Genomic DNA, 25,987 nt, shown 5'->3' with positions numbered 1-25,987 from the left:
AATCTTTTTTAAAAAATAATTTTTCATTCATCAGCTACCTAGATCACTCCAAGTATTGGTTCATCTAAATTTTCATCTTATCATTGTATCTCCAACCCTTCTTTACTGCTCTAACTTGAGATAAGCAATTTAAATAAATAACAGCAATAATGACTTATTCATCACACACACAGAAAAAGTCTTTGTAGAAGTCAGAAGGGACTGCCATTTTGATTGTACCTTCATGAGATTAAGGCCAGCTCAATGACACTTCTCTTTGTCTTCTCATCTGACCCCTCATACTTCCTTATAGTCTCAGAGGAAGAGACCGTATATTAAGTTCTCAGGCTGCCCCTCCAACACTGGTACAACATAGCGGACCTTGTAATCATAATAATACTCTTTGTCAACAAAATATTCATACTGTCCTCTTCTCCGTATGAACCCTGATAACGTCAACCACCAGCCATGAAAAGCAGTGGGACTGGACTCCTGAAGTTCAGAATATCTGTTACAGGGATTTTTACCAGGATATATGAACAGGAGATAATAAAAAGTGAGGTCAGTTGAAGTTAAAGATGACCAACATGAGAGAGCTCAGTTGTGAATTTCTTAAACTTTTTTGGGGGGGGGCCTAAAAGCAAGAGCAGAGAAAGGATACATGTGGAATGACAGCAACAGCATCATTCTCCTCTAAAGTCTCCTGTGTCACCAAATCTCTTTCCCCCATAACTGAAATATAGCCTGCCAATCTATCAATGAAGATTTGTTGGTAAAAACAGAAGTCACTCTAGGTTTTCCAGGGAGTAAGGATTTTAATACAGGAATCAAGAGGTACAAAACTGCACCAGCCAGGAAGGCCAGCAACGTTAATACTCTGTTCTTGGCCTAAAGAACCAAAGACAAGGCTTCTCAAAATGTTCTTTAGGAAGTTGCTTGAGAGCAACAGAGCAACAGAGCTCCAGAGTTTCTGGGAATTTGCCACCATTATCTCAGCTGCCAACAGCATGAGGGTGGGCAATTAAGAGGAGCTTGTCAGGGGCCACTGAGACTGTCACATCCCGTGTGCCTGCCAACAACTGCTGCTTGCCAGTAAAGGCTTCTCTAACTCTTCCACCTTCCGGTGTCACACAAGTGCATAGCCAGGGGCACTCTACCCTAGAGCCATAAAGGGAAAAGTATTACAGAGAATGAAGGAACTAGTGTGTTCTCCTAAATGTTTTAAGATTAGGCAAGTGGCTGTGATTTCTTTTTTTACATTTATATCATATATCTGCATATAAAACATTTAGGACTTAAAAACAACTCTTTTCAGTGACAATTATTACATAAAACCAGAGACTCCTATATTTTAAAATACACAATCAAAACAGACCACTCAAACTAAATTTTACAATATTGACCCACATAATATCCTATATGTGTATCTGTTATGCATAACTCATTTTACTTTTTTGTCATTTTATTTATTTATTTATTTATTTATTTATTTATTTATATTATATTATATATTATATTATATTATATTATGTTGGTCACCATAAAGTATTTGTCATTTTTTTATACATATGACTAAAGGAAAAAATACTTTGGCATGATGGCAATGTATCATAAAAAGAAGGACAGCATCAAGGGAGCTGGGTTTCTTAGTCCTACTTTTGTTATTAACCAGTTATTTGAAACTATATGGCCAGTTAATATTTGAGAGTCTGTATTTTAAAGTGAGAAACATAGATTATACACAGTAACTCATTTATTATAACAAATATGTATTAGGCAAGAACTAAATGCTACATACTATAATACAGATTAAGAATAAGGAAATGTGGGGCATCTGGGTGGCTCAGTCGATTAAGCTATGATCTTAAAATACTGACACCATAACTTCAAGTTAATATGCCTAAATGAAAGCTTTAAGGATAGCAAAAAATAATACTTATGGCAAGATATAATTAACTGGTGCCAATTTTCAACATACTCACATCTCATTAACTGGCTACTTGTATCTACTTACTATATTAAAAACAGATAAATGAGAATTTCTCTAGGGAACTCTAAATAATAAACAATTACATCAGTTCTTTTTTAAAAAAAAAAGATTTAATTTAGTTTATTTATTTATTTATTTATTTATTTATTTATTTGAGAGAGAGAGAGAGAGATTGCATGCGAGCACAATCAAGAGGGAAGAGGCAGAAGAAAAGGGGGAAGCAGACTCCCCCTGAGCAGGGAGCCCGACGTGGGGCTCAATCCCAGGGCCCTGGGACCATGACCTGACCTGAGGCACTTAACCAACTGAGCCACCCAGGCACCCTACATCAGTTCTTCTAAACTGACCATCTAACCTCCATTTAGATGCAGACTTTATGTTAGGAATTGAAATACATTTTGGTATGTTATTTTTTTCCAATCTAAGTTAATAAATATATTTGTCTCCAAAACTATACATTATTCATTAACCAAATTTAATATCTAGAAATTGATACTGTTCCAAGAGTAAGATTCTAGTGTTTCTCAGATTTATATGGTACATAAGAAAATAATTTTTTTAAACTTCATTTATTTTTAAAACTGTTCTTTTTAAAATCTGAGTATCATTGACTATATTCCCTATGCTGTGCTTTTTATTCCTGTGACATATTCATTCTATAACTAGAAGTCTGTATCTCCCACTCCCCTTCACCCATCTTGACCATCCCTTCATTGTTTAAGCAAATTCTAATTACCCTAAAATCCAGTGTGGATTGAATAGGTAATCTTACAGCTGTATGTAAGGATATAAATTTTGAAAGCAGTATTGCCACATTACCGTAGACCAGTAAGATCTGGTCATCAGGTAGAACTCACTTTTGTGCCTTTGTATTTCTCCAACATACACTACTCTATGCTATTGACAATTATGTAATCTCTGTTCTGTACTGACCATTAGACTTTAAATTTTGAACCAGAAAGGACTAAGTCAATTATACCTTTGCAGTTCCTGTATTAATTCATTCACTCAACAAATATTGATTTATGGCTTAATATGTGCCAGCTGATTCCGGTTGCTGGAAATTCAATAGAGAAAAGACACATAAGGTCCCTGCCCTCAATAAGCTTTCTTTCTAGCAGGGGAGACAAACAATAAGCAAATAAATTAAGCAATAAACAAAGTCATTCCATACAGTGACAAGTACTATAAAGGAAAACTGAAACGGGGTAAATTTACAGAAAGTCTCTGAGGGAAGCTACTTTCAATAAGAAATGACTTCCTGAAAAAGTACATTTGAACTACGACCTGAGTAATGTAATTACACGGAGTGTAGCCCATTTATATAAAATCTACAACTTCATTGGAAATGTTCTGGGTTTTGACAATAGGTTGCTATTATTTTCTTTCTTTCTTTCTTCTCTTTCTTTTTCAAGCTGTTTTATAAAATATAAAATCTACTGAATTCTTAACTGTTGTTTTACTAAATCAAGGATTTTCCAAGGAAGTTCATCTCTAGAACCCACCTAAAAGCAGCCCACCAACACTTTTTCGTATACCCCTCCTTTTCAAAAGATTTCATGCTCTCAAACTGAGTAAATTCCAATTCCCCATTATCCTTGACCTCAGATGGGGGTCAAAAGAAAAACCACCAGATTAAATCGGAATGAATGGATATTAGCTTTATAATATTATCAAAAATATTTGTATGCTTTAAGATTTCTAATGCAAGTTAATCTCTAAAATGTGGGACTTAATGCCATGCAAGAAAGTTAAAAAATTCAGAAACTGTTAAGGGGGAAATTGGATATTTTGAAGGCAGTTCAACCTGAGGATGGCCTTCTTCCTCACTGTACCTCTTCCCAAGGTAATTGTGTCCATTTCTATCCAGGAATGTCTACAATACTCTAAGACATTAAGGTTCATGAGGAGCAGCACCCTGGAGCTACGCAGGTTGCACACAGTAGGTGCTTAAAAAACATCTGTTGACTTAAAGAACTGATAATTCTCCTTAGATTACCTCTACTTTTCATGATATGTACTCGTAAACCCATTGATGTGCTAAAATAGTCATTTTTCTCTTTCCCCTAGTGTTCCCTTGGCAGTAATAGCACCCACCATAAGTGAAAGGAAGGAATTGCTTTTAGTAGTAATGTATATTGTATGTTAATTTTACTTTTGTTGTTGGGCTTCAAAATCCAACAATTGCTTATAAAATGATTTCTTTGGCAAAATATATTTAGAGTGTCAATCACCTTACAACTAAACATTTAGAACAAAACCTCTTTGTAAATTAAGGATTTCTAGTAATATATTCAACATCACACTTGTTATAATGGGACAGAGGTAGGAATAAGAAAAGAAATACTTCATTCCCTGAGTGATTAACATAAATTTTTGAATGTAGGGTATAAATAAAGTGAATATAGTGAGCCTTTATGATATAGGAAATATATTTTATTTGATAAAAAAAGAATGTTTATCATAGAATTCAGTTCCAAAATAAAGTCTATTATTAATTAGCACTTAGCAAGTCATCTAAGTGCTTTTTAAAAATCATACCTTAGAAAACTTGAATTCAATATTAAAATCCAGCAATCACATTGTTCTAGAGATTATGAAATTTGCCTGAAGCCTGTGAATCATACTGTAGATGCTGATTTGTACTGGATTTAAGTAAAAATAGAACAGTGCTCATGATTTCTGAAATTGGGATAACTATTGTCACTGTTACTTAACATGGAATAAAGTTTTTAAAAATACATTTTAAGGTAGTACATTAAAGCTATGCTAGGAGCAAGGCAAGATTTTATTCTATGACTACTCTTACCAAACGATGAAGAATCTGCTATCAATTACTCCAAAATATTAAAATATTCTGTCAAATAATTTTGCCAACTAAATCATGAATTATTTCATATATGCTCTCCTTTAAATGAAAACTGCTGTGTTTTTAGACACTACATTTTTTTCAGGACTGGGGAAAACCCATGAAAATTCAAGTACCATAACCTCTACCTTTGCTACTGTCCTCTATAAGCAAGTCTTAGCATTTATTATTATCGGGTGGAAAACATTTAAGTGGTAAGGAATTAAATGATAAATTGTACAATTCTCTAAGCAATCATAAAGCATTTAACAGTACTTCACCCATACGTTATAATTCAGAAGAATGGAGCAATTCATCTAAGATGTTATATTTCACTTAATTCTTCAAAGACACTGAGGAATTAAGAGGCAGAATCCAGAGTTATGCCTTTCTTTAGAATAATATGTATTTGTGACATTATATAGTTCCTTACTTTTTACTCCTATGCATCAGTCAATCCTTATTTCTGATATAACAATATCAGTACATATTTGCATTCACTTTATATTCACCTAATATCTATTCACCTTACCTCTTTTTATTGAAATCTAAGTTGTTACAATTATTTTCTCTTCCCCCCGTATTATAGGGGTCTTAACCAGAACCAGTTTAGAGAAAATCACATACAGAAATATTGTAAATGTATCTTAATCAGTACCATTTCTGTTCGTTGCTTATACTTTTTTTGGTCATATGGACCATTCGATCTATTTCTAAAGATTCTGGCTGTATATTCACTCCTAACACTCCATTATAAATGGTATTCTGATTAGGCATAATAGTTTGAGCAAGAAACTCTACCAATTAGTCTCTTTAAAGCTACACATCTAAAAATCAGACTGCTAACAGGAAAACTCCAAAGAAAAAGATTCTTTCCCAATTAAAGTCATTTTCAACAGTTGCCCAAAGGCAGTCTCAACTTACATGCTATGTAACAATTCATCGTGTTTTTACCACAGTTTCCATTTTAATATTTACAACCTTTACCCTGCTATGTGGTTTGCTTTGTTATACCACCTACAATACTGACTACGTATACTACAAAATAATCATCCAGTCTCTGAAAATATAATCTATTATAAAACATTTGAAAACATTTATAAGGACAGTGAAAGCTTACATGGAAACTTTGAGCTTTAATATTTGTGTACTTTTGACTCGTAATACCTATACAATTTTTAAGGATCGTGATATTGAAAAGTAAAGAATTTAAAGATTACTAATTTCTGCAAATTCAAATTTAATGCTATTTAATTAAGAACTACCTAGAAGAAAATCCCTTATTCATAACCTTTATTAGTAGAGATCATTAAATGATTGTCATTTATAAATAATAGAAATGATATCTGAAGAACCAATAATCTGAAAAAACCTCTGTCTTATTAGAAGCTTTATAAAGCATGGTTATTGCTTAAAATGCCGCTTCATTAATTCAATGACACAATCCTAACCGTATAAACATAACATTGTAATCAAATTCTGAAATTTGAAGCAATTAAGATACATTAAATCCAGGATTTAACAGAAATATAGGATCCTATAAAATATGAAATATATAGACCCCATGCCTAGAATTCCTCAGAAAGCTTCTAATAAATCAAAGCATTTATATTCACCAAAAGACACACCAAAAAAGACCAATCTTTTTTTACATATCACAATATCTAACACATTTTTATAGTTTTACCTTTTGCTCAACCAATGCACATCTGTCGAGCATGAAGCATCATGTTGACAAAAATACATCAACACTGTGCCAGGCCGTGCTTTCATTTAATCCTTCTAGCTCTAGCAAAATCATAGGATCCATCCTTAATCAGATGATTTGAAAGTCTCTACTTGCTTACAATCATTTTATTTCAAAACTGAATTATTAAAAATTTACACATAAAACAACACTCATTCATGGATGGAATCATAAAATCCTGTAGTGATGGGCCTGTTAAGAAAAAGGTTATTCTTTAATGCTGTTACTACGTGGCTGGATATAGCTCCAGGTCAAGTAAGAATGTACCCTGTAAGGAGGATTACGGTACTTAGCTGATTAGTGCCTCACAATACTGAATACCAAATGCATCCTACATCTACAGCATTTCCGGGCACTATACTTAAAACAGACAGATTGAGAAATTTGTAAACCACATTCTCCTACATGCATTACAGTATTACTAAAATAACAGAATTCATTGTGTTTGCTATTGGTGTCCACTATAAAATGTATAGTGACAATAAACGTTGTTGATGGTTTAGCTAGTCTATTCTATAATTTCTTTTCAATTATTCAGTAAGTTTCCTAATCTTCACTAAAAAGAGAATGCTCCCCCAGAGGTGTAATAGAACAGGAAATATCAGTATCTGTAGAAACTTGATAAAAAATAATGTGTTCCATGAACTAAGAAATTCATTAGACACTGAGTTTAAATCAAGTTTGTTCACTTTATCACTTGACCTCTCAATGTCTCTATTCAGTCACTCAAAAAAATAAAAAATAGTGAAGATACTAGCGACATAGACTCCTGTCTACTGGAAACCAATCACCTGGATGTTAATAACTTCTGAGAATTATATTTAAGTGATTCCAAAAAAATTTCTATAGAACTGAGGAAAGGCCAGTGTTTGAAGAGTGGGGAAAGATGCGAAAGTACTGTGCTGTTTTTTGGTCTTCTGAATTTCAAGTTTAAATAAGAGTCTACTATTTGTGCAGTATTCACCTACACAATTCTCTCCTAGAATTAAGTATAAATCTTGGTGAGATTGTCAAGGGGCAGTAGAGACAGATAAAGTGGTTAAACACTGAGATTCCCAATAAAGACTTGTAGCTTATTGAAATAAAAGTGATAAAAATTCAAGACCAATCATTTTCATAGGAATGCTAACCAATAATAAAATTCAACCATTTAGACCACACAGTTAATATCAAATTGGAAAAAAAGAAAAAAGAAAGAAAGAAAGATTCACCAGAATACTTTGATTCTTCCAAGCTCATTAGTCCAGAAAATTTCAGACACGGATTACAGTTGATATTATGATAACTAACTTTCCTCTTTATTTCTCCCTCCATTCACTTTTCCCACTTCCATGAGTTCTCTTGGCAGTGTTGTCCCAACTAAAATGCAAGCTCCGCTGCCAGTCCTCTGCTCCACCATCAACCTTGTTTCCTGCTCCTCTTAGCTGCCCACCTCAGACCTTCATTCGTATCATTCCTAATATGTTTACTCTCTACTGATCTTTCTAGGTCTCCAATTTCCTCCTTCCTACGCTTTGAGAGTTATATTTCCCTTTTAGGACTATTTTCCCCATTTTTAACTCTTTACTTTTGTATTTTTTTAAATTCTTTGGTTAAGTACTTTCCATGCATTCAAATTTATGAGGAACCAATTTGGGATTTAAAAGGTTTTCATGGGAATATTTATAATTTTAGTATCCATTGACTTCTTCAGAAGTACAAAATAAAGATTCTATGAATCAGATACCAGTTTAAATTAACTTTTATTTTATTCAGGACAATATTTTCCAATTATATTTTAAAAATAGAGATATTCAAACCTCTAGAAAATGGTGCAGAAATGATATTCCCCTATGATAAACCATTGTGCCACTCCCCTCTTGCCACCATCCCCCAAAAGTGCCATGTCAAAACAAAAAAACAACAAGAACCAAATCAAACCAAAACAAAACAAACCCCCACAAAGAGTAGGAACCATTCTGTACCAGAAGACAATTTCCAACTGTAGTGATTTTATTCCCCTTCTTTAAGGTGGTCTTTCCAAGTTTATGATGGCCTTAGAAACAATCTTATGATATTCATTGAAAACAAAACAATACAAAGAAGTACAATGAGCAAGAAATAGAAGAAAAAAGTATAAATACACTTAGCTAACATCTACCTTCCATAATCATCAGTGAAAGCCCTCGGAAAGAGTTATTTTATCCTATTCTCCCCTGATTATTTTAATATTACAGTTCCTTTATTGAACTCCAATTATTGGTTTAATACACCTACTGCATTCTCTCCTTTTCCTACTTGTTCCAAAAAAACAGCTTACAGATTTTGGGTTGGCGCCTACAGCGATAGTTACTCAGAGAAAAGAAATCTCTTCCTATAAAAGGAAACAAACACATCTAAAAATAAATATCAGATTAAAACATAGATGCTGCTTCTCTGCAAACCAAACATGTATATAATTAATTTTCATCCTAAGTGTTTATTTCTTTTTTAGGAAAAAGAATCACACAGTGTTTTAAAATATAGGAAACAGAGATAAGCGGGTTTAAGGAGAAACAGCGCATTCCATCACAGTTCATGGTAATTCTCTCCTCCCAGTTGCTCATCCAATCGATGAGGAAATTTTATAGGATCTACCTACGGAAGACATCCAGAACCCAAACGCTTCTCCCCATCTCACCACCTCTTCCGGCACAAGCCTGGAGAAGTCACCACCATTTCTCATATGAATCACTGCAAAAACTTCCTAACTGATCTCTCTGCTTCTACTCGGACCCCTTTAGCTCAGTGTCAACACAGGAGCAAGAGAGTAAGTCAGATATGCTTGAATCCCATCAGTAACTCCCCATTTTGCTGACAAGGCTTATGAGATCTGGCACCCATCACTCTCTGGCCTCTCCCCTACCGCTCCCCACTGGTTCACTCAGATCCAGCCACCACGGCTTCCCTGCATTATCTCACTTTAGGACCACTGTTCTGGCAGCCCCCTCCACCTGGAATGCTGCTCCCCCACGTATCAGCAGACATCGTCTAGTCCTCGAGTCAGTAGAGACCTTCTTTATTCTTCCCTCATGTCTCACTTTCTCAAGGAGGCCTATCCTGACCACTCTATTTAATACCTCAATTTATCTTCAGCCCCTGCACTCCCAATCCTGAGCCCCTTAGCCTGCTTTAGTTTTTTAAATCTTTTTCATAACATGTATCGCCTTGTAATTATGGCATATTTTTTATTTGTCATGTTTACTGTTTCCTGGTATGTACATTTTGCAGGTTGCAGGCAGGGATCACTGTTCTGGTCGTTTGATCCCCAAATACCTGGCACGTAGTAGATACTCAATAAACACTTAGTGAATAAACAAATAAAGCTATATAAGCAAGGTATTTTTTACACAATGATAAAAAATAAATATCATTTGCCCTATTTGACCAGCGTACCTACAATAGAAACATAAATGGATTAGCCAAAACTCATACTCTTTGTTCTCCTTTTTTGTATTTTACCTTAAAAAATAAACTCATAAATTACCCAAAATACCACTCCCAAGGGAACAAGTAAAAGATGTGCCTTTGATGCATGAATTTTAAGAACATCAACCTCTTCACTCTCCCAGCTCCTGAATTTTTTCTGTGCAATTCTGTTGATTTGTAAGAGTGATTTGAAAATTTAAATGATGTTTTCAGAGATGTGGAGAAAACTGTGGCAGGGAAATGAAGCTAGGGAGAGGTGAGGAGTCAACAAACAGGCTGGTCTTGATAGCAGAACAGAAAGAATCCTTAAAAACTAGAGCTATGTTCTGTCAAGTAGCCTCCCACCAACCCGCATGAGAATACAACGCCCACAAATTATTTTAGAGAGTGACAGGTACAAAGGAAGCTCTTGCTAAACAAGATTTTTCTTGGAAGGGAACTGATGATAACCAACTCAATAATACGGTACTGAATGGAGCAACTCTCATGACAAAATCAAAACAAAGACAAAAACACAAAACAGATTTTATTTAAATGTGGGAACCCTCATTAGACCAGTATCTGCGGTCATAGAAATTTTCCGATATAATTCCTGTATGTTCATGTGCCAGTAAATACACACATAGCATGCTATCTAACTTGACACGAAGCTATAGGAACAGGCACAAATTATTTCTGCACGATCTTCACCTTCAGATCTGACTACTAGACCAATTAAGGAAACCTGATTTATCTTCCAGTTAACAGAATGTTCTTGCTCAGAGAAAACAGCACCTAACATCTGCATGCCGGCACGATCTGCGGGAGTTCCTTAGCCCTCTATAGCAATATTACATTGCTTCGAATGATGCATCCCACTGCCTACATAGGCAGTGTATTCTCCGGAAGATAGATCTCTTGATTCCTTAACTCTTCAAGACTTAAGTAAAGACTTTAAGACATTAAGTAAAATACTATGAAATTGAATCTTTAATAGATTGTCTTCAAAAGTGGCTGAAAGTAATAAACAATTATATCTCAGGGTACCACTGTTTTCACTCCATTCCCAGTCTGAGGAAGTCTGCCCCAAACCCATATATCTACACCATAAATGTAGTAAAACATAATGGAAATTTTAAGGAAGGGGTACTAAGGAGTTGAAGAAGATAACATTGCACCCCATAGAGCATTCCATAAAACATCTCTTTTTAATAATTCTTTCCTTGAAGTAGTTCTCTCTTCAATAATCTCTTTTAGCCTCTTACCAGCTTATTTCCCACACTCCTACAAATTTCCTCTGCCAGTGCTGTGTTACAGCAAGCCACTCCACCCCCCCCCAAAGTATGATGCTTACTGGAGCTCAACCCCAAATCGCATGAGGAGGAATGTGATGGGAGCCACTGCTGAAGCTGAGCTTTGTGAAAAAAGGCTGTTAAATTTTAACAAGTGTCTTTGTGTGGTTTCATAATATTTAAAACACGATGTTCTCTTTTAGACACCACACTGGAAGAGGGATATTATTTAAGAGGCATGTCGGAAACCATGAGGATGATGAGTCATCAGATCAGACGCTGGAGTTAGGACTTTCTTTTCAACGTGGACATGTTTTTAAATATAAATGCCTCCAGATAAATTATGCATTTTACCACTTTTATGGCAAAGTTTCTTTAGCAATTTTTAAAGTAACTGATAGAAAATAATGCCACACAGCAAAATTATTTCTTTAACCTTTAATTTATGCCTAGTCTCTAAAAATATGTTAGATAAAAAGCAAAAATAGGAGAATTTGGGGGGTAACTTAAAATCTTCTAAATGAAGAAAATAGGAAATGTATTCTGGAAACAACTATAATGAATATCTGTTGCTGGCCCTCTGTCATTGATTACTCTTCTTTCTTGGAAGGTAAGGAATGTCTCCTCTACTCTCAGCTTTGTGGTTTGGATTAAAATGGCCTCACTTGTCCTCGGGGTGCACATGAGGAGCAGAGCACCATCCCTGCATGTACCATCCCCGTTCATGACGAGCACAATGACCTAAGCTGGTCCAATCACAGTGACTGAAAAACATCTGTCTGAGAGTACTGAGACACAGATTCCCATTTTATGATTGAGGATTCATGTAACTCTCGGGGCTACTGAAATCAACTTAGGCTCATGAATTGGGGGAGTCTTCCTAAAATGAAGTCATAAAATTTAGTGACACCTAGTGACAATTAAAAATAGAAAGAAATTAGGTCTTGAGTCATGTTAAATGAGATTCGAGATCAATCCAACTGCAGCCACATTTACCTCTGGAGTTTTCAATCAGGTAAACCAATAAACCCCCTTTATTTTTTAAGCCAGACTCAGTTGAATTTTCTATGATTTGCAACTGAAATCTTCTTGGCTGACACAGAACCTGTGATACAGTCTAAAGCCTGTATGTTACTTTCTCATCAGCAGTCACGATGCCTATGAACTCCGTCTCTATGAAAACTGGTTTTTTCCTTTGTGAAAAGTAAGCACACTGGGACCCTTATGTATCTTGCAGTCACATAATTTCTTTAAAGTGTTTCCCATTTTTTAAGGTTTTATTTAAATTCCAGTCAGTTAACATACAGTGTAATATTTATTTCAGGTGTATGATAGAGTGATTCTACAATTTCATACATCACCCAGCGGTGGTCATCACAGCAAGTGCACTCCTTAATCCCTATCACCTGTTTCACCCATCCCCCCCCCACCCACCTCTCCTCTGGTAACCATCAGTTCTCTCCAGTTAAGAGTCTGTTTCTTGGTTTGCCACCCTCTCTCTTTTTTTTCACCTTTGCTCATTTGTTTTGTTTCTTAAATTCCACATATGAGTGAAATCATATAGTATTTTCTTTCTCTGACTTACTTTTCTTAGCATAATACCCTCTAGCTCCATCCATGTTGTTGCAAATGGCAAGATTTCATTCCTTTTTATGGCTAATATTCCATTGTGTAGAATATATATATATATATATATATCACATCTTCTTTAAACACTCACCAGCCAATGGGAACTTGAGCTATTTCCATAATTTGATTATTGTAGAAAATGCTGCTATAAACATCAGGATGCACGTATCCCTTTGCATTAGTATTTTTGTATTTTTGGGGTCAATACCTAGTAATGCAATTGCTGGATTGTAGGGTAGTTGTATTTTTAACTTTTTGAGGAATCTCCATACTGTTTTCCAGAGTGACTGCACCAGTTTGCATTCCCACCAACGTTTCTCATTTACACTAAAAATAATCATTTAATGAGACCAAACTCTTTTCTGAGATCAAAAATCACAAGACTGCATGCTTAATATTAAATTTCATATGATAATTATGACATTACACTTGTTCTATTTAAGGCTAGGAAGTGATCAAAACAAGTCCCACTCGACATGTCTCAAACAACAGCAATAACCTGCTTTTTTTAAGTAATTCACATTAAGCTATCCCCCACCCCCACTTTTAAGGTAAGTCAGAAACACATATAAGAGGTAAACAGAGTATGAAATATTACTTCTATTACTGGTAAACCTGAATTTGGATAATTGGCTTACATCTACGTAAAAGCAGATTTTCCAATACCAAGCCTCAGAATCATACAAACACACCTATCCGGGCACAGACAACACTGGTGTACAGCTATTTTACAGCTTATCCCTGTGAAAGTTACGGCAGAAACAGAAGAGAATACGTGCTATCCCATACGTAGCTTGTTCCCAAGAGAAAGAGAAAAGAAAAAGAAAGTGTTACTTATGCTTACTTCCTTTCCTCCAACGGCAGAGTGGAACAGGGAGTCCAAGGGAGCCAGGGATATTTTCTAGTGCAGCTCTCTCCACATGGAAGGAAACATAGGAGGGAGAAAGAAGGGCACCCTATCTACCAGTTAAGTCTAGAATTGTGTTGGGTTAAAGTCATTCTACTGAACTCAGGACTTCATGATTTAGGGTTCAAAAAACACTTTGCTTAAACTGTAAGTTGAGGAGCTAGCAGTAAGAAATTATAGCTTTACAGAGTTCATAGGGTTGAACCAGGACCAAAAGCAAAACAGACTGTGGCAGACGCAGCTGGCTGTCTACCGAATATATCTAAATCTCTTTTCTTTCTTACAAATAGAATCCTAATTTTATTCAGATCCACAGTGTGCCTTGTCTAAAATATTTACATGCCCGGCCGTTTTGTGGCTAGGGGCGGTCATGTGATACAGTTCAGGTCAATGATCGTCCGAAGTGGACTAGATACAGGGTCTACGAAGCTATTTATTCCTAACGAAAAGAGATAGAGCCAGCTGGCATTCACCTTTCATACTCTGCCCTCTTCCCTTTTGACTGGAATGTGGTCCTACTCCTATAACTCAACAGATCTCTTTGAACCGTGGGTTTGAGGGCTCCATACTGTGGGTCGCAGGGCAGGAAACAACAACAAAAGCACAGGTCTCTGCCGATTTCCTCGAGCAGTTGTACCATCCTTGAGCTGGCTATCTCCAGACTGTTCTTATCTGAGGAAAACATAGAACTCCTTCTTTATTTAAGCATGTGGCTATGCGATGTATGTTATATATAGCTAAACCCAGTGCTAACTGAGGCCAGAGAAACACTCGCCTCTAGTGTGATTTCTAAGACATCTGCGATCATTAGTAACCTGGCTGCTATTTCAATAGAAACTAAACAAGTGAGAACGGTCTAGGAACAGAAGATATCTGCAGCTTTACTAAGAAATATAACCCAAGGGGGGAGTGACTTCAAATAAAAGAGGCAGAATAGTAGATCCTAATTCCTTACCCAGTGGAGCACCGCCACCAGCCCATTGTAAACGTCTCCTCCCAACTCTCTGTTCGCTGGATGTCACATTGGTACCTTAAAATCAGCCATGTTGGGACATAGTCATTTACCTCATGACAATGAGTAAATGCTATAAATCAAGATTTCCCCCCCCTTTGGAGCACACCAGGGCTGATACTCTACTGCTCAGCTAAACAAGAACCTAGAAAAAAGTGCAAGAGTTAGCCAACAGCTATCATTATTTATCTGAAAACATCAATTCGTAAGTGCAAGGAACCTAATACAGAGCCTGACATTTAGCAATATCTCACTCACTGTTTGAGAAAGGAAGGGAGTAAGGGACAGTCAAAGAATTCCCCAGTCACTGAGAACTATAGAGTTAATTTTACTTTTCAAAAGAATGAAAAACAGGAAAACAAACTCCTCAGGTTTTAATTTAATAATACTTGAAAATCTCTGTAATTCTTTGAATAGGGCATTCCACCCCCAAATTTAGACACTTTTGTTTGAGTTGCCAGTTATGACAGTATTTAAGTGCATTTATGAAACCAGAACATGTTAGAACTTAAAAAAAAAAAAAAAAACCTTGGTAAGTACGATTTTCAAAGATCCAATGATAAGTGCAATGACGGTAGGCAGGGAAAGGGCATCAAACTGCATTTGAAGTTCCCCAGTGGGTTATGTAGAGAAAACTGAAAGTACTTACCACTAGATGGCACTAGATTATATAATTGAATCTGTACCTTGAGATAGCCACAATAAAGAACTATTCTCATTTTTTCATTATTCTAGATTTTTATATCATGTAAAAGCCCTTTTACATTATCTTATTCATTGGAATTCTTTATATCACAACTCCTTGCACAAAGAATTTGAAGCCGCACAAAAAATGAAATACAGAAAATAGTTCGGTAGAAAAGAAAATCAGAATCAAACTCAGAAGTGGCAGGGGAGGCCAGAAATCAAAGTTGGGTGAAGATTTTAAAAAGCTCATGTTCCATGCTAAGCATTTTGGGCTTTCATTCTGTAGATGAAGAGAAGGTCATCAGATGTTTTGTGCTAGCAAGTTAACTCATAATCTGCTTTAAACAAGGGACAGGAGCAAATCCAGTGGTAGGAAGATCAATTGGATTATTCCAATGATTCTGGTGAGAAATTATGAGATCTTTGGCGAAGGCAGTGGGAAGGAATGAAACAAAATATATTTAGGAGATAAAATCTGTGAAACTTTGACAGATTAGATAGAGGAGGGTAAGGAAAAACAGAGAAAAAAGTTGACTATGAATTTTATTTCTTGAGTGACTGAATAGATTTAGAATAGAAAGGAAAAGGTTTGTAGGAAAATATGTTTTATTGTCCAATGAATAAATGTATTTCATAAAAGACAGGAAGAATCTATGGGTGTTCTTCTATCACCGAACAAAAGAGATGTTCTGACTACATGAGGATTTTTGTCTACTTGGTGGATTATATTTCCATCCTGGGTAGGAGTGCTTGAGTACACTAGGCCATAAATTATTGTGTGTGATGAAGAGTATTATAAATTATTTTTATTATTGCTATCGTGATGCTTTAGCTAAACTGAGCGTTGACTATGTACCAGGTAGTGTTCTGGGCATTTTACATGTATCTGCCCATTCATCTTTCAAAAGAATCCTATGAAAAAGGTATTATCATTATCCCCCTAGGATAGGGAGTGACAGAGCCTGAATGTGAGCCCAGAGCCCATATTCTTACAACAAAACATTCCTTTATGTGTTCAGTTTAGTGAGCTGTCTCAGCTTGCCAGAGAATAAATATGAAAATATTATTTTTCTCTACTCAGTGCACTCAACTATGCTCTGTTGAATCCACCTTGCCAATTCCATAATGACCTCTAGAATAGCTCAACTATAAACACCTTCAGTGATGTCAATTTACTTATAGGAAATTAGTTGTGATAGATATTGCTACAGCCCTATGATATCAAAATTTTCTCCCCATCTGGGCACCCAGAAGACTATACTTCTCATCCCCCTTCCAGATGGAAGAGGCCAAATGATAGGTACTGTCCAGTGAGCTACGAGGGAAAGTATATCATTTGTGAGCAGAGGTGTAAAAGACCCATGCTCAAATCTCCCATCTCCCTTCCTCTGCCCACACATACCAGATCATGCAGCTGCAAGATGACAGCGTTGGTATAGCTAAACAGCATGGGAGGTGATTACTGTGAAGAGTGACCCTTACCCACAGCACCACAATATACCACACTATACAAGAGCACGAAGTAAGCTTTTTTAAAAATATGAATCACTGGGATTTTAGAGTTACTTGTTACTGCTACACAACTTTGCCAATCCTGAATAATACACTTACACATTCCTTTCCACCCCACACATGGAAATACAGGCTGTCCTCTGCCCACACATCCCCTACTCCCACTTTCTTCCCAATTATCTTCTCCTCTGTTGAAATAGACACAGGATGGATAGACCAATAACTCTATTACCTAGGAAGTTAGCTAACCAGGGAATGGAATGTTATTATCCCCTTCCTGTTAGAACCTCTAATCACTTCAAAGAATTCAGAGATTCCCTTCACTTCGTTTTTAGTAGAGGGGGATAATATATTCCTTCCCAACGTGTGGAAAAGAGAAGAAAAGGCCACTGCACTCCCCACTAGGCTCCAGACTAATTATTCAAGTTGCTCTCTTTCCCCTTCTCTCTCTCCAGTCCTCTTTTATGTTATGAAAAGTGAAGATTCCACTGGGGTTGATGGCTGAAGGTAGCTATCAGTTAATCTACTTTTAGAAAATCTTGAGAGAAGTGCTGGGTCTTAATTATTCCCAAGCCTTTGTTTAAGGATGCGGTACTTAATGCTTTTTTTTTTTTTTTTTTTTTTTGTCCACATTAGGCTTCAGTCTATAATTCCAAAGCAACAGGAAAAGACCCACTCCATATTCTATTACAAGTACTTAGTGTCTCAGGTTATCCCAAGTTATTATTTGTAGTACTTATCTAAGTTATTCAATACTGAGAATTTCTTCAAACCACGATTATCTATTTCAACTGTATATTATAAAGAACCACTCAGGTTGAACCCATTCATACATGTGTATGAATGACAAAAATACCCTTGTAGATGGCTTCTATTTTTCCTTCTCTGTAAAATGCATGATTCGAAGTAGATAATGAAATCCCCTCTAGTTCTACCCTACTATAATCATATAACACTTATATTATATTGTTGTAAATGATGACCCTATAATATTATATACATTGTTGTGAATTTTTACCACACTATCTAGCTAGGAGAGATGTATCATGATAACTTTAGGCAACCAGGTTCTGAGTTAATGTAAGTCTAGCTATCTCTAAGCTAAGGTCTTCCTTAACTTAATTCTGCTAATTTTATGTGACAATCCAATGCTTTTCTGCAAACCAACATTCAAGCAACTTGGAAAGTTCATTATTTTACTTTAAAATTAAAAAGATAAAGAGCATTTTCCTTTATGATTGAATAAAGGTAAAAAGGATCCAGTGACCACTACCAAAATCAATTTTTATAAATACATGACACAATCTAAAGAAAGTTGGCTAAATAACATTAACTAATAATTGATAAACACAATAATATCAGCAGTAATTTTCATTTGTTCAAAGGTTTCTGCACTTCCTACTATGGGGCTGAAATTTAGCAATTTTATAAACTAATATTCTCCTGGCTGTCATGAAATAATAGGGTCTTGAATTTCTTGGTCTTCTGGTAGCCAAATATAATTATACAAATGTGAAAAAGAGTTATTATATTATTTGGGTTTTTCTAAGGTACTCTTTGTCCATCAATAATATTTCATATAAGAATATACACATACATAATGTACGAATGTTACTTATTTTCCTAATATAAATCTATACTAAAAGGATTTTAATAGAACTAATTTCTGAATAAAATATACAACTTTCTGACTCCTCAAAAATTAAAAAAAAAGATTATATTTAAGCTCTCCTAATAACTCGTTGTAGTTTTTCTTTTTTAGTTTTCATATATTGGCTAGGTTTCTTGAAACCTGAATGAAATACTAGAAATTGGTAGATTTTTGTGAAAGTAACAGATTTTCTTTTATATAGACTATCAACAAGCATTGAAAATTTTCAGTTCTAACTTTTCTCATAAAATAGCAGTATATGGAGACATCGGGGTGGCTCAGTCAGTTAAGCGTCTGCCTTTGGCTCAGGTCATGATCCCAGAGTCCTGGGATCAAGCCCCACATTGGGCTCCCTGCTCAGCGGAAAGCCTGCTTCTCCCTCTCCCTCTACCGCTCCCCCTGCTTGTGCTCTCTCTCTTTCTGTTAAATAAACAAAAAGCTTTAAAAATTTTGTTAAAGCAGCAGTATGCAGATCTAGCTTAATGTAGTAATATTTTAGTTAGCAAGCCAATATGGTTACTTTCTCAATACTATTTTTAATGTATAAAATAATTTCATTCAAAAAATTAGAGCAGAGTCTAACTTAACTAAAAAATTATAAAGGCAAAATAAACCCTTAATCTTTAAAAATTAAAATCAGAAAGTATATATTAATAAAAAGTTATTATAAGCTGTACCAAATAATTTATAGATTCTGTTTCACTCAGTTTTTATTCCTTCAAACATATCTTAATTTCCGCCTGCAGCAAAGCATCATGATAGACCTGGGTGGAATTAAAAACATTAATAAAGTAATATTCACTGTATCTTTTTACTGTTTTCTGAGAATATACATAAGAAGGTTATACAAGGTTATACATAGCCAGGACAATGTTTCATGCCTGCTTTAGCAATAACGTGCAAACGTTTTTGAAGCTCATCTTTAAAGCTAATCTAATAATCAGTTGAGACTGCCTCTGGCTACAAGTCCCAGAAAATCCATCAAACAGCATTTTTAACAGGAGAAGTATTTATCTGTCTTGCCCAACAAGATGTTAGTCCAGGACTGGTCCAGCACTAAATGACGCTGACAAGGCACCAGACTCTGAAACGTGTTGTTCTACACTCCTGGACTTTGGATACTGCAGCTCAGGCATTTCTTGCATGTGCCAAGAAGGAAAAAGGGAGAAGCCTGAGATGCTGCACTAATAGACAGTTTTCTCCTTCTCCAGAACTGAGTCACAAGGCTGCCTGAAGCTACAAAGAAAAGGTGAGCTTTTCATTCTGCAGCTTCTATAGTAAGGAAGAACCTGTAGTAGAGATCAGTAAGATTGCAAAGAGTATCTGCACAACCTTGTGATCTGTTGAGTATTGTGTTTTCCCAATTAGCGTAATTCTAAACATAATAAGTTGAACAGAGTATCAAAATAGTAATTTTATAGTAAAATTTAAAATAGTAAATATTCAGACATTTAGGTGGGAAATTGATGATCCTCAAATACTGTGAGATGAAAATAAAGGCCAAAATACAATTTCATATAAATATAACTTTCAAATAAACCTATATATCCCAAAGCAAAATTTAAGATTCATAACTCAAAAAAACTAGTAAATGAAGATCTTTAAAATAAATATTATATTAAATATTGAGTTAAATGTTGAGAAACAATTTTATTATAATGCACATGAACAAAAAGTTGTTTAAGAATAACGACACATATGAAAAGAAGTGATCATGGTTATACACAATTTAAAAAAGCATTTTAACCAATTGTAAGTGTCTTATTCTATTAATTTCAAAATCAGAAAATGTTTCAGTCAAAGATTCTGAGGCACTAGCTATGTTCTCTGAGTCTTCATTAAATGCTGCATGTATTTGTAAGCCTGGACTCATATATTAATAAGTAACCCCTTACCTGATTTCTTTACCTATCAACTTTGGTAACAGAATCTATACTCATGAATTCCCTTGAGTAAAATTTTATACCATACAACAGTATAAAGTACTCTGTTAGCTATTATCAAACTTCCCTGAAGACATCTGCAGATTTGGAGGAGAAAAAACTCGAAGGTTAACGTAATGATACTGAATGTCTCTACCTATTATATGAGTATCGAAAAGGGGAAAAACCTAGCTTAAACTTCTTTGGAAAGCTTTTTAAAGAGACCTGATTTAGAAAAATATATAAAGAACTTACACAACTCAACACCACAAAAACAAACAATCCTATTAAAAAATGGGCAGAAGAAACAGACATTTTTCAAAAGAAGTCCTACAGATGGCCAACAGAAACAGGAAAAGGTGCTCAACATCACTAATCATCAGGAAAATGCAAATCAAAACCACAATGAGCTATCACCTTACACCTGTATGAATGGCTAAAATAAAAAGGACACGAAAAAACAAGGGTTGGCAAGGAGGTGGAGAAAAGGGAACCCTCACTCACTGTTGGTGGGAATGTAAACAGAACGGAGGTTCCTCAAAAAATCAAAAATAAAAATACCATGTGATCCAATAATTCCACTACCAGGTATTCATCCAAAGAAAAGAAAATACTAATTTGAAAAGAATTATGTTGGGGCACCTGGGTGGCGCAGTCGTTAAGCGTCTGCCTTTGGCTCAAGGCGTGATCCCAGCGTTCTGGGATCAAGCCCCACATCAGGCTCCTCCGCTAGGAGCCTGCTTCTTCCTCTCCCACTCCCCCTGCTTGTGTTCCCTCTCTTGCTGGCTGTCTCTGTCCAATAAATAAATAAAATCTTTTAAAAAAATGAAAAGAATTATGTTTACTGCAGCATTACTTACAATAGCCAAGATATGGAAACAACCTAAGTGTCTGTCAATGGACAAATGGATAAGGAAGACGTGGTATGTATGTACAATGGAATATTATACAGCCATAATAAAGGACAACATGGATGGACCTAGATGGTATTATGTAAGCTATGTCAGTCAGACTGAGAAAAATAAATACCATATGATGTCACTCATATGCTGAATTTTTTAAAAAACAAATAAACAAACAAACAAAAAAGTAAAATCAGACCTATAAACACAGGGAATAAACTGATGGCTGTCAGAGGGGAGGGGGATGGAAGGAGAGGCAAAATGGGTGAAGAAGAGTGGGAGATACAAGCTTCCAATTATGGAATGAATAAATCACAAGAATAAAAGGTACAGCATAAGGAATATAGTCGTGACATTGTAATAGTGTCATATGGTTGCAGATGGTAGATATGCTTGTGGTTAAGTATAGCATAATATATAAATTTGTGGAATCACTATTTTGTGCACCTGAAACTAATGTAACATTTTGTGTCAACATATTCAAATACTTTTTTTTTAAAGAGAGACCTGATTTATCCATACTATTTGCCAAAGATGGCAAATCAAATAATTAATGGAAATATTAACTGCTGTTTATTGTAGCTAGCATTAGATACCCACCATGTTTGTCATTAAGTAGAATCAGTGTTTTGGTTATTTAAAAATGAATGCTTTCAGATATATCCTGATAAGCTGTGAAAGGTCTTCAACCTTCTTCTTTTCTTGTGCCCTCTTTTATGCCTTTTATCTCTTCTTTTCAAACTGCCATATGAACTTGTCCTAACAAATTAATCAGTTACAACTGAAAATTATTGTTGGGAAACAGACATGACAACTTCTTCTGAATAAAAAATATTTTGGAACGCCCTTCCAATGCAAACAGTCACATATAAAATACAGTTTTGTACTTATTATGTGCCACGTTAGTAAATTAAAACTTGTATGTAAGAGTATTTTGTAAATAACAAAATTAAATGTTACTAATGTAACATTACCTATGACCTTTCAAAATTCAAATAAATATTTTTGTGCATATTTCCTTTTTTTCTTTTTTTGCGTGTATTTCATTCACTGAGAGTCAAAGTGCTAAAATTATCTCCAACCCCCCATGTGCGTCCACTGCTATTACTTTCATGCTCTCTTCTGTTTACCAGCGGCTGTGTTGCTCAGTTCTATTAATGCTGATTCCGCTCATGCAAACCAGCTACTATGCGGTAAGGAACACACAGATCCAGTCTTGCTGGAAGTTGCAACCACTGTCTTATTGTCAAAAACACCTCTTCAGTCTCAAAAATAATGTTTTGGGGGTTAAAAGTCCTTGGTATCTATCCTGTCTTGGAGTAAGGGGGAAGGCTATAGAAACCGCGGTAGAAGACTGCCCTAAATACCCTCGATAACCATCTGCCTGAATATTACTTGCAGCATCTAAGCAGGAAAGATAGGGAGCTACAATCTAGATGCCTCTGATGTTTTCTTGACTCTTCATGATGCTGAATCATGAAATAATTAATGATTTTCCTAAAAACGCAATTACATTTTCATATTTTATTTGTCCCTACAGTACAATCAATACTAGACACAGAAAATGAAATGCTATATTATGAAGTCCCCTTTTGGACATCACTATAAATAACTTCTCTGGTTTTATTTATTTAAGATCAAATATATGTCATCCTTTGAATTTTCAGCTTTTGGGTTGCCTGTTTCTGTAGGTACATATACACAAGCACTGTATTACACACAGGCACATACACACATACACACACATAATTGGCTATGGCTAGCAACTGAAATAATATTGAAATCAAACTATACTCTGAACATGAAGAAAACATATTCAATGGGTTTTTTTGTTACTTTATGGTCATTATAAATATTTTTGGATTGTCAAAATTATAGGGCAACTTTACAGATAATTAATGAAACAGATAACAAATAGCCTGTAATTCTTATTTCAAATATATTACACACACCAATAGAAAGTTCACAACCATTTTAAAACCAATTTCCCTCTCTCTAAAAACTATCAATAAGAAAACTGACCTATAACTATTGACTGCGACTACGCACTTTTTATTTCTTTCTTAATCGACTACATTACCTCATAAAGAAGGAAACTTTAAATGAGTTTTAAGAGGTGTTCTCTAGGCACTTTTCCCTTCATGCCTAAATGCCAAAACTCACATCAGATATGACAGTAAACAATTTATAATGTAAAACTATAAAGTATAACGAGAGTTTAGAAATTGATTTTCCAAAATTCTGACACAGTGAATAAATAACTAGAATGTTCTTTAACATTTATCTAAGTTACCAAAATCTTGCCCCACTCAAAGACATCACAGATTTAATATAGAAGATTATATCATTAATACACTTTATACTCAAGAATTAACTGCTTATCCAGCAGTAGATGCTAGATAAGAAAAAATATAGGATTCTAAATATACTTTCAGATAAGAAGATCATGTGCAAGCGGGCAGGTCCAGTACATTTCAATCACTCACATTAAACATATATGACTTACCTACTAAACTCCAAGCCTACTGCCTTAGCTCTGCTCCCTTAGAGTTGTTAACAGAAAATATACATGTAAGGTAAAATTAGAAAGTCATAGTTATGCAAAAAGAAAAGATGGTTACAAAAGATAAAAACATCAGAATAGGGTGCTCCGGGTTCCTTCACCCTCAACCAAAAACCAGAGCATTTGGTCTTTGGCATTCATTGGAGAACTAAAGAGGCACCAGGGAGCTACACTGGAAGATGATCCTTCCTCCACGACAGTGTACTTAGCAGCCACTGTAACAGGACTCCACATGGCGCAAGCACCAGAGGAAATCTACTGAGCTGTCAATGACTCGGGGACCCCAAGTGCAATGGAATGAGAATTTTGTTGACAATTTATTATCAATACCTAAGTACATACTATATTTTAAAATTATATACCCATTTCTTTAAAATGTTTTCTTAAAATGTGATTGTATTTTATTCTCTTGCTCTACAAATAGAAGTAACAGATGCAAATCTTGGAAATTTTTCCAGTTGTGTAGTATGCAGTCATATGTATGTATTGAATAAATACATTTAAAGAGTGAACGCATCATCAGTGGGTTATCTTCAAGTATAAAGAAAAATTTCTAGAAAAATGAGTGAAAAGAAAAAAATGTTAATTCCCTATTAGATAAAATACTGGTAAATTTCCCAATATTAAACTATTGCTGTCTTTGCAGTATGCGACCCATTCAATACTTGTCTTTTTCTACACTCATCCTCTTTAGCAAAGTTATATGTGAACACTTATATTTAGATCATTTTTCTTTGCAACATTTTTTCTCACTACTTTATGAAATATAGAGATTCCTCTTTCTTTAGATAAAACAGTTAATTTTCTTTAAAGATTTTATTTGAGAGTGCATGCACATGCGTGCGTGAGCTGGGTAAGGAGCAGGGAGGGAGGGAGAGGGAGAAGCAGACTCACACTGAGCGCAAAGCCCATGGGCCTCCATCCCAGCCGAAACCAAGAGTCAGGCGTTTAACCAACTGAGCCACCCAGGTGCCCCCAAAACAGCTAATTTTTATGATATGGTAAAACACTGAAATCTATAGAGAGCTGCTAAGTCTCTTTATTCCAAGGAGATATACGTAATTTTTGTTTCTCCTTATGGTAGACACTGTTCGTGTCCTTCCCAGATCCCCTTTACCAGGTTGATGAATCCTCCCTTCAGCTGCCATGAGTGTTGGCTGCTATAATGGCATGCACTTCCTCCCATCAGGGAACTGTCCTCCTCAACTAACAGGAGTAATCTCCCCTGGAAAGGAGCACTGCCATTCCCCCCGCCCCAGGCATGGCCCAGAGCCCATGACTTCATGGGACATCAAAGTCTTCCACTCTTGCCTCAAAAGACAAAACACTACCTTGTGATTTACACTTAAGATCCAAGCCCCTCAACACACACCCTCCCATCCATCCATACATCCAGGATCAAGCCATAGCTAGACTTTACCTGAGACCAATCCTTCAGCTCTTTCCCCTTCCCTATCCTGCTTCCAATACCCTCTTAAAGGTTTTTGCTGAAGAACAGTCCTTCAATAAATCATATACCCAGAAATCCTTGTCTCAGGCTCTGCTTCTAATAAACTGGACCTAAGACAATACCAGGAGTGAGCCCAAGAGACAGACCCAAAGAGATTTTGAAGTTGGATAACTCACTGGCCAACCAGAAATGAGTAACTTATTATTGGTGTAAGTGGAATATTGATGGTCCCTGACATGCAGTGGTAATTCAGTTAAGATTTTGACCCACAGTGAAATAGGATGGATTATAAGTAGAAAGGATACACTGGATCATGCAATATCTCTGTCATTTGAGAAGTATAGGAGAAAGAGTCATTGTAAGGATTGGAACTGGACGGTTGTTGCTATGTGCCAGACAGATGCATTGAAAATTTAAGAATGACAAGCTCAGGTTCTCAGTCATCAATATAAAGCAAAGTATGAGGGTCA

General features: G+C 35.6%; 1 protein-coding gene across 1 annotated transcript in view; it reads right to left on the bottom strand.

Moving 5' to 3' along the window:
- Positions 1 to 25,987, bottom strand: part of RIMS2 (regulating synaptic membrane exocytosis 2) — a 626,259-nt gene that overhangs the window by 315,446 nt on the left and 284,826 nt on the right. The window lies entirely within an intron of this gene.

This window comes from Ursus arctos, unplaced genomic scaffold (assembly GCF_023065955.2).
Source record: "Ursus arctos isolate Adak ecotype North America unplaced genomic scaffold, UrsArc2.0 scaffold_6, whole genome shotgun sequence".
NCBI lineage: Eukaryota > Metazoa > Chordata > Mammalia > Carnivora > Ursidae > Ursus > Ursus arctos.
The sequence above is the reverse complement of the archived record's forward strand: the minus strand, read 5'-3'. Positions and strand labels throughout refer to the sequence as shown.